Genomic DNA, 12,183 nt, shown 5'->3' on the forward strand with positions numbered 1-12,183 from the left:
TGTATTCCAGCATTTCTTATGTCATTTCCCCATATTTTCTCCTCCATTTTAAGTGCCTATATTTGGTCTCTTAATTTGGTCTCTTAAATTGTGCATCTAAATTCTTATTAGTTTACCCACAGAAAAATTACCTGTACTTTTTTGTAGATACACTTTTGATAAGCAGAAAGACTAACAAATACCATTCCTCTAATTCTGAGGTCTGCAAATTTTTTTTCTGTAAAGTAGCAGATAGTAAATATTTTAGACGTTATGGGCTATACCGTGTCTGATACAACTACTTAACTCTGCTACTGTAGTCTGAAAACAGCCACAGAAATACATAAGTGAACAGGCATGGCTGTGCTATTCCAATAAGAATCCATTTATGAAAACAGGTAGTGAGAAGGATTTGGTCCACGGATAGTAGTTTGCCAATCCCCGTGCTAACTGATGAGACTTCATCACCTAGAACAGAAAAGCTTAACATCTTTTTTTTCTTTTTAAAATAAGCTGACTGGTCACCACAATCAAAACCATGCTGGCCTAAGAGGATACTAGGAGACTGAATAAGAAATGCTTATTTTGTAACTTGCAACCCATCTCCCAAATTTCAAACTCAATATACATAAGATTTTTTTTAAAACTCTACAGAGCTATTAAATAGAAAAGCTTGGTATATGAAAAGGAAAATGTGTATTTATGGAATTTTTGTTATTTTTAAAGTTTTATATCATTGTCATCACCTCAATCTGTGTCCCTCTAAGCAAAGTCTTTCTTTGCTTCTCTTTAAAGTTTTATTCATTCTTTCCCCAGTCTCACATTCCCACAAAATAAACCAAGCAACACTAAGTTTTCTATCATCTATTATCCTCTAAGAAAAAAACAAGAATGTACATGAAGATTTAGATATTAGGATGTTAAGACCGTATTACCAACAGTAAATAAAATGAAGACATTACAAATTTCCAAAAATAGGAGATAAATTAAATTATGATAAATTTGTATCATGTCTATGGCTCTCATACCAATTCCACATACTGCTTGTTTTTATAAATACAAAGTTATCATAACACACATCTGGAATAGTCTATTGCTGCTTTGCTACCAGCAGAGTTGAGCAGTTACAACAGAGACCTTCTAGCCCCCAGAGCCTAAAATATATACTATATGGCCCTTTATTTTTATTTTTAAAGATTTTATCTATTTGACAGACAGAGATCACAAGTAGGCAGAGGCCAGCAGGGACAGAGAGAAAGAGGGAAGCAGGCTTCCCGCTGAGCAGAAACCTCCCCGACCCCCCAATTCGGGGCTTGATCCCAGGACCCTGGGATCCTGGCCTGAGCTGAAGGCAGAGGCTTTAACCCACTGAGCCACCCAGGTGCCCCCTATATGGCCCTTTATAGAAAGTTTGCCAACCTCAGCAGCAGATGGTGTTGAAGTATATTTCCTGGTGTGAAGAGATGTTTATGATATATTTATTTCAGGTGATATTCAGGTTTATTTCAATTATAAACATATCTTTACCACAGTAAACAAGATAATGATTTGATTATATTCTTTTTGCTTATATATATTTTGGAAATTTCCAATTTCCAATTTCTTTAAGAGAAAGGTAGGAAGAAGTCATCTGCTTTTAAATGACCCAGAAATTAAAACAAACAAACAAAAAACCACCACTAGGTGTCTGGGTGGCTCAGTTGGTTAAGCATCTGTCTTTGGCTCAGGTTGTGATCCCAGGGTTCTGGGATTGAGTCCAACATCAGGCTCCCTTCCCTGTGGGGAGCCTGCTTCTCCTTTTCTTTCTCATGAATAAATAAAATCTTTAAAGAAAAAAACACTACCAAGAACAACAAAAAACTAAGTATGATAATTAACTTTACAAAGGGCATATGTATATAACTTTGTTAAACAGTTTCTCTTCATATTCTCCATTGTAAATAATGCTTTGGGGCTTCACATTTATTCATGCTATTTTATTTCTTCGACTGAAGTATACATGGCTTTATTAGAATCACTGGCTTTGGGGCACTGGGGTGGCTCAGTTGGTTGAGCAGCTGGACTCTTGATATTGGCTCAGGATCATGGGACTGAGCCTTGCATTGGGCTCCTTGCTCAGCATGAAGTCTGCTTGTTCCTCTCCCTCTGCTCCTTGCCCCAAATAAATAAATAGAATCTTTAAAAAAAAAAAAAAAATCATTGGTTTAAAGTTATAATCCCACATTACTAACAGAACTATATCCCCCAAGAACCAGATGTCTCAAAGGCCTATTTATGCATTTGTCTAATTTATTTTTGTATTTCCAGTGTTAAACATTATTGGTTTTTTCATTCATAAATGTAGACATAAATTCTTTAGTCTTCAAATACTTTGTCAAAGTCCACCATTAGGTATTAGATCATAGGCTGCTCATAATCACAGTCTCCGAATTCATGAACTTTTTATGTTCTACACAGAGATAAAGATGAGTCAATAGGCAATTACAGTACAGCAATTCTATATCCAAAAGACTCAGATTTGTAAGACTACGGATAGGCTTTCCAGAGGAAGCAACGGAAGAACAAAGACAGAATGTTGTGGTATATACAAAAAATCTGAAAGCAAATGAGAATACACATGGTCTGGGAACAGGAAAAATGTAGTTAGAAAGGAGCAAAGAGTGCAATGGAGAGAAAGGCCAAGTATGCATATGTAAGTGTGAGAGTGTGTATATATTCTGTGATCTGTGTAGATTTGCATTTTATAAAGTTCCCTTGTGGGCACATTGTGAAAGAAGCTAGGGACAGAGGTTTTTTTGTTTTGTTTTTTTGTTTTTTTAATTTGACAGAGATCACAAGTAGGCAGAGAGGCAGACAGAAAGAGAGAAGGGGGAAGCAGGCTCACCCCTGAGCAGAGAGCCCGACGCGGGGCTCAATACCAGAACCCTGGGATCACGATCCGAGCCGAAGGCAGAGGCCTTAACCCACTGAGCCACCCAGGCACCCCCCTGGGACAGAGTTTTAATAGGAAATTAAGTTTAGGAGGCTGCTAGAGTAATACAGAAGAGAGAGTCAGCAGAGATGAAGAAAGCATCAAGAAGGAATGAGGGCACAAAAAATTTAGAGGTAACAGACTAGAACTTGGGAGTACGGTAAAAGAGAAAGAATCAAGGATGATGCAAATTTTTGGTTTAGGCAACTGGATAGATGTAAATGTCATTCAGAGAAAACTGAGAAAGAAGAATAGGCTGATTTCTATTTTGAACTTGTGGAATTTCAGATGTTTATAGAATTTCCAAATGGAGATTTATATTAAGCACAGATGTTGAGCTTAAGAGAGAGAGGTACACAGATGTTGAGCTTAAGAGCAAGATCTGGGTAGAGAAGACATATTTGGGAGTCTGAATAACAGATGGGTAAAAATGCTCAAGAGAATACACAGACAAAAGAAGGGGCATAGGTCAGAAACTTGAGGAATAGTAATATTTAAGGGGGGAATAAAGGATTTTGATTTGTGTGGGATATGAAAGAATGACTCCCTGAAAGGGCTGCCAGGCAAGAAAGAGTAGTAACAGCAAATACTTGAAAATATAAGTATGTTAGCCGCGGAAACAAAGCTCCAAGGGTCCATGAGAAATGTGTAAGAGAAACACAAGCAATGAAAGGCTGGATCAGAAACTGGGAGAAGGACGTGCATAAATGTCTACAGAAATGGCAAGAAACACTTCAGAATGGCAGAGGAAGAACCTTTAAAAGCCTGCTCCTCAGTAATAGCAACAAGAACACTGGGAAATTCTGTCACCTTTTTCAGCCTTTGGTAAAGAAATTAAAAGGCCTGTGACAATCCAACACATGTTTATTCAAGAAAACCAGTTGAATCTTAGCAAGAACAGCAAGCGTTGTGGTATTCTAAGTTACTCTAATCCAATCTCCTCACCCCCAGCACCCCCGGCCCTAGCTCCAAAGCAGCTGTGAAAACAGATAGCCAAGCAGGCACTGGAGGGACCAAAATAGATTTGCAGTTCTCCAAAAGCCTGATCACCAGAAAACTGTCACTATTTGACCTGCCTGGTCAAAAGTGAAAAGCTCCATTCTCAGTACTGTATTTGATCAGACTCTGAGCTCACTCTCTGTGTATAGTACTATCTGCAGCATCTTTATGGAAAACAATCAGCAGCAACTGTTTAACATCACAGTTGCTTGAGGGAGTTTTACCAGTTGTCCCTAATAAGAGGCTGAACAAAAACCTTAAAAAGGAAAAGCTCAGGACTGAAATGTCCATAAGAACTTGAAAGGCTCTGACATAGTTCTTGAAATTTAGAAGGTTATGCACATGTGTGGAGCTGCGTGCATTCTCAGGAAGGGATGAGAAGGCCCTAATCTTTCACTATGGTTGACCTTGAGGCTCTGCACCAAAACGCAAATACACAGAGGCCCTGAACAAAAGGTGGAAAGAGACCTATTAACTCAATGCATTTAAAGAAATCCCTGGTCAATCATTAAATGACCAATAATCCACACAAGTCACTAAAGAAACAAACAACATAACTAACAACAAAACAATAATAAATCTTGGGGATAGGGAAGAATAGGATTGGTTGTCAAATTATTTTAAATGTCTAGTTTTCAATAAAAAATGGTAAGATAAAGAGAAGCATGGATAAAAGGAGTCAATAAAACTGTCTCTGAAGAAGCCCAGACATTCAACCTATTAGACAAAGACTTTAAACCAGCTATTAAAAATATTTCAAAGAAGAGGGGTACCTGCTGGCTCTGTGGGTAAAACAGTTCACTCTTGGCTTCAGCTTAGGTTGTGATCTCAGGGTTGTGAGACCGAGCCCTGCACTGGGCTCTGCACTGAGGTGTCTGTTTGAGATTCTCTTTCCTTTCCTCTCCCTTTGGGTAAGGTAGGAAGGAAGAAGAAATTAAGATGCTCTCAGCTAAATGAAAATTGAGAGAATTTGTCACTAGCAGGGCTGAGCTACAAGAAATACTAATGGGACTCTCATTCCAGACTAAAATGAAAGGACAATAGAGAGTAGCTTAAATCCACACTAAGCAATAAAGAGTATCAATAAAGATAACTACATAGGTAAATACAAAAGATAATAAACATGTATTTTGTAATTCCTTCTCCTATGTCATTCAAGACAGTTGCATAAAGTAATAATTATATAATTGTGTTGATAGGCTTATAACGTGTAATGATATAATTTATATAAATAAAGTTATAATGGAGCAAAGTTTTTATGTACTACAGGCATACCGATATTGTGGGTTCAGTTCCAGACCACTGCAATAAAACAAATATTGCAATAAAGTGAGTCAAATGAACTTTTTTGGTTTCCTGGTACATATAAAAGTTATGTTCACACTATAATGTTCACACTATAATTGTCTACTAGTTGTGCAATAACATTGTTTAAAAAATGATATACACACATTAAAAAATATTTTCTTCCTAAAAAATGCTAACCATCATCTGAGCTTTCAGCAAGTCATAATCATTGATCACAGGTAACCATAGCAAATATAATAATGGAAGTACAAAACACGGCAAGTTACCAAAATGTAACACAGACACTATGTTATCAAGTGCTGTTGGAAAAATCGTGCTGACTGAATTGCCTGATGCAGGGTTGCCACACACCTTTAACTTGTGAAAAAAGAGTACCTGCAAAGCACAGCAAAGTGAAGCATAATGAAGTATGCCTGCATGAAAATTAAACTGGGATTAATCCAAACTGTCTTAAATTAACATGTTAAATGTAATACCCAAAGTAACCATGAAGAAAACTAAAAGAGAAAGAGAGAGGTAGAGAGAGAAAGGAAGGGAGGGAGGAGGAAAAATGGAATTAAAATAGTACACCAGAAAATACCTATTTAGCATAAAAGAAGACTACAGTAAAGGAATAAAACAGCAAGAGCATAAGACACAGAGAAAACAGTAACAAAATGGCAGATATAAAACTACCCAGAACTGGTAGGTAGTCGAAGACACATTATATCTTGCCCTATAGCCCTCAACTCAATGGGGAGTATCAATTTTCCCATTTCACATTTGCCAGTACAATTTGGGGTACTATGAAAATGAGAACTTACAGAAGCATCATAAACCAAAGAAAAATTAGGAGGACTAGAATCCTTTGCCTCAGTCATGTCAAACATGCTCACTTTATTTCCTTGAATTAATTAATATACTCTATTACCAGAATAATTATCACTGAAGAAATAGGAAAATGGCTGATGTGAAGAACTGTTTGAAGACAATAAAAAAATATGATTAGTATTTAGATGGAAAATACCATAACTCCTATTCTCATTCTTTAAGGACAAGCTCCCTTGTTTAGTTCAACTGTATACACCTTCCTTTACCTACAAAAGTTAAGTGCACAACTTGTTTCCTCATTTATGTCTTCAGAGCACCTATATAAATCTATTATATTTATGAATTTACACTGTTTACGTACAGTGGAATCACATCATATGTGCATTTACTGGTAGGAAGGAATCAAGGGGGATGGAAAGAGACTCAGGTAGAGAGGTAGATCAAGAGAATGACAATGAGAATGTAATTGAATCGTGTCAGTATACCCAGTCAATAAATTTATGACCTAGTATCATGAGATAGTGTATATAAATGTTATTCTTTAGTTTCAGTTCCTTTGTATTTCTAAAGTGGAAGCACCTCCTACTGAAAGTGTCAACTAAGTGTGATTCTGTTTAAACGATACAGTTCATAGATTTTCATTAAACATGGCCCTGCTTATGGGCCAACTATTTCAACTAGAGCTCAGCTGAGGGAAAGTGATTAGTGTCTATGTCTGTAAATAAGGAAAATTAAGCTGCTGGACTTATTAAGAATGTGTGATAGAATTCATACAGTTTAAGAGAGTGTCAAGGGAAATTCTGCCTAATTCTAAAAAAAGGTTTTAACCTCATAACTTTGCTTCAGAACCTAATTCCCACTTATGCAACCTCACTGTTTCTGTCTCCACACCTATAGTGTGAGTTCCATGAACACATGCATGTCTTCTTATTCTTCCTATCCTCAATACCTAGAATACAGGGGGTGTTTGATCCACACTGGCTAAGCATATGCAACATAATATATGTATTTGGTCTTTATGTCTCATTCCACAACCCCATTCCCTACCTGCCACCTCACCTCCAGAGAGGCGAGAAGACTTAAAAGTTTAGTTCAATCACCCATGGCCAATGATTTAATCAATCCTGACTTTGTAATGAAACTCAATAGAAACTCTGGAACAATGAGGTTTGGGAAACCTTCCTGGTTGGTGGAACATCCTGACTCCACAGAAATAGCTGAGCTTAGGACCATTCTGAACCTTGCCCTATGTATGTTTTCACCTGGCTGTTTACTTGTATTCTTTATAATAAACTATATAAATATAGCATTTTTCTGAGTTCTGTAAATTGTTCTAGCAATTTATTGAACTGAGGGTAGGGAGGGTTGAGAGAATCCCTCAATTTGCAATTGGCTAGGCAGAAGTACAGGCAGCCTGGGTATCCTTTTGGGGCTGGCATCTGAAGTGGGGGTGATCTTGTGGAACTGATCAGAGATCAGACCCTGTGGGGGTCTGATTAATTTCAGGTAGTGTCATAATTGAGTTGAATTACAGAACATCTATAGCTGATGTCAGAGAACTGAGAATTTATTGTTGGAGAACCAACAGGACATCTTTTTCATATTGGTTAACTCCTTAAGAGGTCTTTGAACTGAGTCTCGTAGAAAATTTGACTGCCTTTATTTTTTCCTCCTTATAATTTCTACTCAAAAGCTAACAAAGATATTTATAATTCCCTGCTATCTTCCCTATTTGCAAGGGAACAAGAAGGGACTAAATTAAGGATCAACTTTCCATATTAGACTAATTAACTAAACTAATAAGCAGCAAAATATAACATTAACAAATATTTTTATGATTAATATGTCAAGAATGTGATGAAATGACATGTCCAAAATTCATGTGTAATTTAGTTTGCAGTTATTACTACAGAAAGGAAAACAGTAATTACTTTGACTTTCAGAGTGACTGGGAACATCAGTTTGGGTACTATTTAAAGGCTTGCACAGTACGGTATACCATTGCATTTTTCTAAAAAGTCTAGCCTTAAAAAATTAAACTGCTAACAGTGTTTTCAAGCCAGAATCTCCAAGAAAATGTATACCTCTCAGACTAAATGTCATAAAAATAACTAGTTATTAACCTTTGCTAAAAATAAAATTCTGGCTTATAAAACAAATACTGTTTTGGAGCACCTGACTGGCTCAGTCTCAGGTTCCTAAGTTCAAGCCCCAATACTGGGTGTGGAGCCTACTTAAAAAAACAAAACCAAACCCTAAATATTGTTTTAGTTTCAGATGCCTTACAGCCAGAATGGTCATCTTCATCTTAATCTATGTGGTATTTCAATTCAAAGGTAAGTAATCCAAGGTCTTAAAGTGAAATTAATAATCTGATTAGTATCTGAAGATTCACATCCAGTGATGTAAAACAGTATTAATAGCTAATCAAGATAAAGTTACTATTCTTTCAAAGACACAAAAATAAAATAAAATACAGGTAATTAAATTAATGCAAATCTAGTAAACCGTTCAATGCAACCGTTCTTTATGATAGTTTAAAATAAACTATCTACAAGAAAGTAAAAAGATAACAGAGAATAAGAGAAACTATTTAGAAATGTTTGATAATGGATTTGTGTCTAGAGTAACTCTTATAACTCAGTAATAAAAAGACAACCCAATTTTAAAATGGGCAAAGGATCTGAACAGACAGTTGTCCAAAAAGATCTAAAAATGGCAAGTACATGTAAAAGATGCTCAACATTAGTAGACACCAATGCAAATCAAAACCACAATGAAATATACTTCACACTTACTAGACTGCTATAATGAAAAAGTGAGACCGTAACAAGTGTTGTGGATAAACTGGAAACCTTATATACTGCTGGTAAGTAAGAATGTTAAATGGTATAGCTGCTTTGGAAAATAGGTTGATAGTTCCTCAAAAGATTAAACATGGAGTTATATGATCAGCAATTCCATTCCTAGTTATATGCCCAAGATAAATGAAAATTTACACCCACATAAAAACTTGTACATGAATGCTCATAGTAGCATTTGTCATAATAGCCAAAAGGTGGTAATAAAGGTCCATCAACTGATAAATAAATATAATGTGGAATATCCATACAATGGGATATTAATTCAGCCATTAAAAGGAATGAAGTACTGATAACAACTTGGATGAATAGGCAAATTGTAAACTGTATCTGAATAAACCTCTTACATAATTTTTTAGCCCATACATACTCACTGTTTTATTTTGGAGGTCTCTAATGAGAAGACCTAATTTTGAATATACCATTAGTGTTAATGCATTCATTAAAATGAATTATTTGATTTGCATCACATAAATTCTGACTAAGTTGAGAGAAATATAACCATTAGTCCCTAAAACCACTTTATATATCTCTATTTCCACTTAATGATGCACTAAGTATATTATTTTAGACATTTAATCACATTAAGATATGTTGTCAAATTACAGAGAGATGCTCTACTTATAGTGATCATTACTAAAAACAGGTAACGATTAAGAACTGTCAATGTAAGAAAGTTTCTTCAGACAATAAAACATTAAGACAATAAACTAAAACTGACCTACCACATGCACTTAATATTTGCTCTGTCAAAAGTAGAAGTGGCATACCCTCCTCCTACCCCTCAAACCATCCCCTCCAAAAACGCTGTATAACTTTTGTATATGAATTAAATGGAAATTTTCTTATGAAAATTCTTACGTTCAGTTACTCAATAGTATCAGACTGCTATGGCCATTTAGTTCTACTAAGCATAAAGTTGGGTATTGGGGGTCTGAATAAATCATGAAAATCAGAACTCCAAAATATTTGACAAAAACATACTGCCAAACTTATCAAAAATAATGCAAACCAGAAGTCAATGGAGCACCATCTTTAAAGTATTAAAAGAGAAAACTGAATTTTTTTTAGTGGTTGCTTTTGAGTTTGCTGTATACATTTAATCTATATCCACTGTCAAATAACATTATACTGCACTTCATGGGTAATACCTTAAAACAGTATTCCAAATTCCTCTCTCCTACCCCTTGTGACATGGCTATCAAATTTCACTTATCTTTAAAAAAATAAATAAATAAATTTCACTTATCTATAAGCTAGGATCACTCAATACATTGTTCCTATTATTTTGAAATTATCTGTTATATCCATTAAAGAAAGAAAATAAAAGGTTTTGGGGCACCTGGGAGGTGGCTCAGTAATCAGGTCATGATCCCAGGGTCCTGGGATCAAGCCCTGCATCAGACTCCCTACTCAGTGGGGGGCCTATTTCTCCCTCTTCCACTCCCCCTGCTCATATTCCCTCTCTTACTCTGTCAAATAAATAAAATCTTAAAAAGGGGGGGGGGGGCACCTGGATGGCACAGATGGCAAAGTGTCTGCCGTCAGCTCAGATCAAGATCCCAGAGTCCTGGGATCAAGCCCCGCATTGGGCTCCCTGCTCAGCGGAGAGTCTGCTTTCCCCTCTGTCTCTCTCCTCTGCTCATGTTCTCTCTCTTACTCAAATGAATATTTTTTAAAAATTTAAAAAATAAAATTTAAAAAAAGATAAAAGGTTTTATTTTACCTTCATTTATCCCTTCACTAACTTTCCTTTTTTTTTCTGAAGAACTTATTTTAACATTTCTTGCAAGGCAAGTTAACAGTTCTTATACTTTTGAAAGATAAGTTCAATGTATACAGAATTCTAGGTTAGTAATTTTTTTTCTTTGAACACTAAACATTTCTTTCTACTCTCTATGCTTGTATGGTTTGTGAAGGGAAGTCCAATGTAATTCCTAGCCTTCTTTCTGTATAAGTAAGGTTTTTTTTCTCCTTAGCGCCCTTCAAGATTTTCTCTTTGTTTTTGGTTTCCTGCAGTTTGGAAATGATAGGTCCAAGGTGTAGATTTGGTGTTTGTCATATTCGGTGTCCTCTGCGCTTCCTGGGTTGGTGGTCTGGAGTCTGTCATTAATTTTGGAAAATTCTTAGCCATTATTACTTCAAATATCTCTTTTGCTCCCTCCTCTCTTCCCCTGATGTGCCTATCAAAGGCATTCTATACTTGTTACAGTGTTTTTGATTTCTATTATTTTCTTTTGATTTTTAGAATTTCAATCTCTGCTTACATTACCCATCTGTTCTTACATGTTGTTCACTTTTTCCATTAGAGCCTTTAGCATACTGATTTCCCAGTCTGACAGTTCCAAAATCTCTGCCATATCTGACTAGAAGTTAGACTATCTTTACTGTAGCTTTGGATATCAAAAACTAAAATTTCCTCAAACACCCTTGTTGTCCTTGGGTCTCCCTAGAAACTCCTTTAACAAAGTGCAAACCTTGCAGTTCTTTCATCTTTAATCCTTTATTATTACACAGGAGCCCTGTTGATGTAGTGGTAAAATGTGGGAGGAGGGGAAGTACTCCATAATCCAATGATGAGGTCTGAGTCTTTGAGTGGATCTGTATCCCTGGGCTATGGCTTTTGAAAGTGCTCCTGGACTTTTTTTCCCCCCCCAATCCACAGATGACACAGCAAGGCTAGAGAGGAAGTTGGGTGTCCCCAAGTTGGTTAGGCTCTGGTAGCTTTTCTTTTAGGGAGGGAGAGGACAAAATGCTATGAGCTGATTTCAAAATGGTTACCATTCCCCTCTTACTAAAACATAGGAAATCCTCCTGCCTCCCAATCTTAACTGAAACCCAGTGGAGCCTGTGGAAGAAAACCTCACAAGAGCATGGGAGCCCTCCTAAAACTAGATCCACAAAAGTTTTTAACTATCAAGCTAATCCACACTCAGCTTCTGGCAGGTAATCAGTTACAGTTAAGTTTTCCTACCAGTTCTTGGCTTCATTGGTTTATGCTCCCACCAAGCTGTGATCCTTTGTATTCTTCGCCTGTCTCTCCAGTTTTGGAGGCACCAGTTTACTCTGTGATCTTAGTTCTCTGACAGATCTAAGAAGAACTGTTGCTTTTTAGTTTGTTCAACTTTGTTCCTGATATAAGGACCTCAAGAGTGGTGACTTCCAATTTCTTTCATGTCTGAGTGGAAACCAGAATTCAATGTCTTTTTTATGTATTCCCATCATTCCTTAAACACTTTTTTTTTTTAATTTTCT

At 36.3% G+C, this 12,183-nt stretch overlaps 1 protein-coding gene across 3 annotated transcripts in view; it reads right to left on the reverse strand.

The window, feature by feature from the left end:
• The window catches only part of REV3L (REV3 like, DNA directed polymerase zeta catalytic subunit), a 184,304-nt gene that overhangs the window by 135,454 nt on the left and 36,667 nt on the right, over positions 1 to 12,183 (reverse strand). The gene's annotated exons all lie outside the window — the stretch shown is intronic.

Source organism: Mustela nigripes, chromosome 5 (genome assembly GCF_022355385.1).
Source record: "Mustela nigripes isolate SB6536 chromosome 5, MUSNIG.SB6536, whole genome shotgun sequence".
NCBI classification, from domain to species: Eukaryota; Metazoa; Chordata; class Mammalia; order Carnivora; family Mustelidae; genus Mustela; species Mustela nigripes.